The sequence below is a fragment of the Lepidochelys olivacea genome (genome assembly GCF_965140295.1).
Source record: "Lepidochelys olivacea isolate rLepOli2 genome assembly, chromosome: 3".
In the NCBI taxonomy this organism is placed as follows: domain Eukaryota; kingdom Metazoa; phylum Chordata; order Testudines; family Cheloniidae; genus Lepidochelys; species Lepidochelys olivacea.
This window is the reverse complement of record NC_140413.1, coordinates 47,033,110-47,039,405: the sequence shown is the minus strand read 5'-3', so window position 1 is coordinate 47,039,405 and position 6,296 is coordinate 47,033,110.

Here is a 6,296-nt window from a genome sequence, read left to right as displayed (position 1 = left end):
TCCATGCAAAATACTAACCTATACTTTCCAGTGTTGTCATCTGTAACCTTATTTAGCTACATCAAAGTGCTACAAATTTGGTCTGTTGTTCAAAGAAAATTAAAAATGCCACTTTGGTTGCCTCAGGCAGCCAGAGAGACTAATATTTTCTCCTCTGTGATTTTTCCCCTTTAATTAAGAGATCTACAAAAGTGTGTTAAAGTAGAGAGTCTGATCTATATATTTTCCTCAAATTATATTCTCAGGATTTCAAGGGGATTTGTGGCATTCACCACTCTGTTGAGAGGGGAAAAAGCATTTAATTACTCACAAAAACATAGTGATGTATATTCTATGGGCCACTTCTTAACACTTTGAAGCACTAAAGCAGATGAGGTTTGTCAGACCTTTTGTGCATCATATACGTCTTTAATCCAAGAGTGGCAGGGGAGGTGATGGACAGAGCGACCATTTAAAATTCAAAAGAAGAGATTTTATTAATTAATAGAAGGCAGTTCAATCGTGGGCAAAGAATCATGGCAAGATTGGAGATCTATTTTGATGAAGTGTAATCACTTCTGTCCTAATTTAAACTATTTGTTAAATATTTATTACTCAGACTCTCTCAGAAATGAAGAATCAAACACATCCATAATAGAACTCTGAATTTACACCAGAAAAGAATGTGGCCCAAGAGTTGTCTTTATGACCAAAATATTGCATGTAACCATCCTTTAGAGAGAAGCTCAATTTGGATAACTGGAATCTCTGGCATAGTTTACTGGAATCTTTGTATAAGGAATGCAAAAAAAATTTCAAAAGCAGTTAAGTAATTTAGGGCCAGTTTTTTTACAGGTAGTTAGATGCCTAAAGATGCAAATAGGAACCTAGTAGGAATTTTGAAAGTACTTAAGTGCCTAAATCCTAGTTAGGAGCATAGGTGTTCAAAAGAGTCCACAAGATGTCCACCTGCATACTTAGGCACCTAAATACCTTGAAAATTCTGGCCCTATGCATCTTAGTGACTTTGAAAATGGGATTTAGGCTAGTATATCACGTAGGCACTTTTGAACTTATTTTTTACTTTTGAACTTTTTTTTACACCAGATATGGGAATGTGAGTTTTGAAATTCCTGCTGTTTGTTTGTTTATTTTTTGGTATCAATACCACACATTTTTAGGACTGTCCCATGCTTAATGAAAATATAAAGAAAGCTCCATACATTTGTATTTTGGCTCTTATCTTTCTTGATGTGATTGTGTGCCCCAGTAAATGTAAATCAGCTGACTAGATTGGATTTATACTGCCAAACACCGCCTTAATTTACTAGTAAACTCTCAAGACCATAAGATCTAAATTGTTATAAACAATTGATCTGAAAATAATTCAACCAAATTATTGGCTTTACCTTTTGTAGTGAATGAAATATTGGCTATTAATGCCATGATTAAAGGCAGTGAATTCATCTCTGAGAAAAAAGTCCTCCATTTGGAACTTTATAATACATCTGAGTGTGATTGATGTCTTTAGGACTGATGAGGCTGAATCTATATGTGATCTCCTAGCCAGGTCAAACCCAGGAAATGTGCTGGAGACTGGCTCTATGTAACATTAACCTTACTCAGAGAAAGGCTGTCCTGATGTAGAGCTTGTTTTAAAAAACGCTGAGGGCCAAATTCAGTAGTGAAGTAAATTGTGGTACAAACTATATGCTTGATATAAATGGGTTAGAAGATGGGTCTAAGCAGCCCATAAGTGGTACAGTAGTGTAACTTTACAGTAGTAGAAAAAAGTGCACAAAATAGGAGCGAGGGCTAGCAGGAAAAGCAATGACCAGGAGTATGTAAGATACAGCATTTCCTTCTACCTTATCTTTTACTCTACAGTCCATTGCTTTATCTGGTACATCCTCACCTTCTGCTCCCTTGTCTTGTCTGTGAAATTGCAGTGAAGAAGGGGCTAGGCAAAGCAGAAAGTCTGTCAGTAATCCCATATAGAGTTCATATTTCATTGCTCGAAGCGGTGTTATTGCTTTGAATCTGTACATTGTGAGTGATAAACTTTACCATCCTCAAGTTGAAAAAAGGAGTCAGACAGTAGAATCTGTAGCACTTTATTTGGGAATACACACCTCTCTCAGATAAAGTTTAATCTGTCCCAACAAATTGAACAGAACATTCCTTTAGATCCGAGATTTGTTATGCTGGGCCAGGCTGGTGACCTCAAGTTTCAAAGTACAGTGACAGAGACAGCTCCATTCCAGGCCACTTGACTGAATTTTATTGAGGAATTTTTGTACCTAGAAGAACTATGCTTAATTTTCAACTGAGAACTGGAGACTTCAGTGCCAAGTGTCCAGTGTTTTGAACTCTCTGAAACAAAAGAGGAAAAAATTAGACGATTGTGTTCATTTCCTTTTAAAGTACTGCTCAGTGACTGCTTTTAATTTTTGCTGTCTGCATAATGCCAGTTTATCCGTGCTCATACATGTATTTATGTAGCCTGATAAATTCTGTGGAGTTGCACCTCAAACGGAATTTATCCTTACTCTGGGGGAGAGCAACTTTTCCTCTGTGATTATGAACAGAGAGACTGATAACAGTCAGTACTCTTATCCTCCTGATTTATTTATTTTTCTTTCTCTTCTTTGTGACCCAACCCACCTTTCTCACCCAAAACATTTGTAATGCTATAAAAAAAGGAGAAAAGAGGCATGAATCTTTGAGGCTTTTTTACTGCACTTGCCTGACAGACATGTTGCTGCAGTCAGCCCAGCCTGTACATCCATGTAGCTACTCTTGGTCACTTTGAGGTTTATTCAGTTGAGGAACAACTCACCAGGCCGGCTCTAGGCACCAGCTAAGGAAGCTGGTGCCTGGGGCGGCAAATCAGAAGGGGTGGCACTTCGGCACTTTTATTTTTTCCTTCCTCACTGGCACGTCGGTGGCTAGCAGCTTTTTTATTTTTTCTTCTTTGGTGGCTGCTTTTTTTTTTTTTTTGCTTCGTGGCTTGGGGCGGCAAAAAAGGTAGAGGGCCCTGGAACTGACAATCAGGAGTGAGTTCCTGTGTGTGTGCTCACTGATGGTTCTTTGACATCTGATAAACCAAAATTACCATCTCTGGGCTGGCTCCCCAGCTGGTGTAAATCACTAGTTCCATTGGCCCGAGTGGAAACACCCTGAATTACACCAGTTGAAAACTGGCCCCTGGTCAGATAGTGAGGTGTTCCGAGCTTGGGAAAGCAAAGTGAAGAATGATCAATGAAGACAGTAGCTGCTTCTGATGAGCTTGGAACAGACTGCTGTATTAAAATAATAAAGATTACACCTATATTGCCATTGAACATTCAACATGTACAGGCAGTTACCACAATGACAGCACTACACTGAGAATGGAAAATAAGTGGGTATCTCAAATACAGTGTGGTAACTGTCAGTGATTTTTTGAGACTTTTATGGAAACACTGTTATATACCTATACAGAGGCCTATTTTCCAAATGGACTAGTGATTTTGGGTGGATCCATTTTGAGTCTCCTTAAATGGGCCTGATTTTCAGAGGGAAAGTGTTCAGCAATTTCTGAAAATTTGGCTTCAGCTCAGGCAGTCAAAAACGTAGGCAACCGATATCACTGGTAATCTTTGACATTTTAAAATTTGAAGGTTTAGGCCACTGGCAGGAGACTGAGGACTGGGAGTCAGGAGACCTTAATTATATGATACCTCAGCTTTACTATCAGCGCACTATGAAATCTTGGATGAGTGACATAAGACCTCCGTACCTCAGTTTCCACCATTTGTCAAACGGAGGTAATAATGCAGAGTCTCTGAGATTTAAGCACTTTCATAGCAGATTTCATCCTGTGTATTATTATTTTTAACAGTACATACTGAATCAAAAATGACATGACACTTTTTGCTGATAAATAATATCTCATTGCTTAGTCTCAAACAAATCAGTCATTTGTATCATAAATTAAATCTGGATTTTGTTTAGCTACAGAGACAAGGCTTGTTCTTCAAGTCAGTTGAGACTTTAATAGGGTTAATTATTACTGATACTAATTTTTGAGCTCCCAAATACATGTTAGGCACTTTAGAGAAAGAAGTTGAAAACAGTCCCCCGCCCTGAAGAACTTACAGTCTAAGTTTAGATTTGACACAAGTGAGGGAAATTAACATAATGAGGGGAAAGGGAAAAAGTGGGACCCAGGAGTGTAATCCTGACATCAGGTGATTATTCAGTTACAGCACGAACACATCTTACTGAGTAGGTTAAATCTTTATGCTCTTTTATTTATATTTCTGTATATGGGGGACATTGTCTGATTTTATGTATATGTATGTCAATCTGAACATGCGCACACACACAGAGACACACACACATCCCATAACCAGATAACCGCCCAATCTTATTTCTAAAAATCTTGTCCTCTCTTTTTCTTTCCTCTCCTTTTTGTCCATTTCCTTATTAAGTTTAAATGTAGACTGTGAGCTCTTTAGGACTTCTTTTTGCTACTTATTTCTCTAAAACACCTAGCACATATTCGGATATTCAAAATCAATTCCTCAAGAGCCATGAAGTTGGAAGTCTACGCTTATGCACAGAGGTGTGTGTGAAGACACTTCTTGTAAGCAATCTGATAAACGTGAGTTTTTAGGAAGCATTTAAATGGGGAGAGGTTAGATGCTAGGCAAACAGATTTTGAAAGGGGCAGCATGGAATAGGCCCAGAGGTGGCTGTGTTAGAAGGAAGAAAGGAAGATATCAATTATCATTAACAAAGCAGAGGTAATATGAAAGGAAACAAAGCTGGAGATGTATGTAGAAGCAGAGTGATCTAAGACCTTGAAATTAAGCACAGGAAGTTGACATAATTGACTTCATCCTTGTAACCTTAGTATCTCCTTTATTGCTACCTCTAGTTTACTATTGATATTCTACAGAAAATTATTTAAGTTTTCATCCTTCAATTCACAGTCCAAGGGTAGACTGCTGATCCTGTACCAGGCCCGATGGAAATCAGTGAGGCTCCATGAGAGCATAGCATACACTAAATTGCACGGTTGGAGCTTTCATTACCAACATTTGTTGCTTGACTTGTTTTATGTCAGTAAATTTTTTTAATTAAAAAATGTGATGAAGATATTTAAAACTAGAAATATTAATAGTAGCATGAAATCAATGTAAATAAAGATGTCAGAGAAACTAAGCTTTAAAAGAAGCATTTTATTTGGTAAAAAATAATAAAAGTAATAAATTATTTCTTGACAAATTTTGGTTTGCATTTGTACATATACAGTATATGCATGGCATAACTACCATGTAATGTAAGTATTTCCACTGAGAAACCAGAGTTTATGTAATGAGTAACAGTGTAAAACTAAATCCAGAATAGAAACAGGCATATTAATCTGGCGTGGCCAAAACCAAGCTTCATGGAATTCCCTGGTGCTTTCAAAATTTTTGTAAATTCTATTTTCTCCTTTGCAATCAAGAATACCTATTCTGGATGCTTGTATATGTGTATATTAGCCTGTCTATTTCCTTTGCATTATCTAGATTACAAACAGCAGAAGCAATAGCTACCATTTACATGGGGCTTGGAAGGGGCAATAAAATCCTGATCTGGCTACAGCTTGGCTGTGTGAAATCCAGACATTGCTCTAAGTAAATAAAAATACCATAGATTTAGATTAGCAATTGATTGGCATATGTGATTTGATGTCCAAGTAGTATGATGAGTCTTTAGACCATGATAAAGGAAAGCACTTAAGCACATGCTTAATTTTATACTTTAACTTTATGCTAGGACTACTTGAGTGCTTAAAGATAAGCACATGCTTAAATGCTTTGCTAGATTGGGTTCTAAGAGCTTGATATAAAGGCCATTAAAATCAGTGAGAAACAATCAGGTTTTTGAGCTCTGACTGCTAGATGAGGCAAGAACAGGCATTTTAGAACAGACACTTAAATGCACTATGTTCACATGCAAATATTTGGTGTTTTGCATCTAGTGTATTCTTAAATCAGTAAAGAAAATAAAATTTTGCTAATGGTATCCTGCCAGTATTTTAATAGGAGACTCCCACAGGAAGGTTCCTTCCTGCACTATGTTACACCCTGTGTACTCTACTTGTAGAGAAAGTGTGTCAGGTGAGCAGTCTATTCTCCTGCCTTCCCCACCATTTTCTGAACCATACCCATCTAGAGACACAACACCAATTGGCAAACAAATTTATATTAGGTGCATTTTACTGGAAATGTTTATTATGTTCTTCCTCTTGACTTAGCAATCTACCTTTGATAGAAGAAACA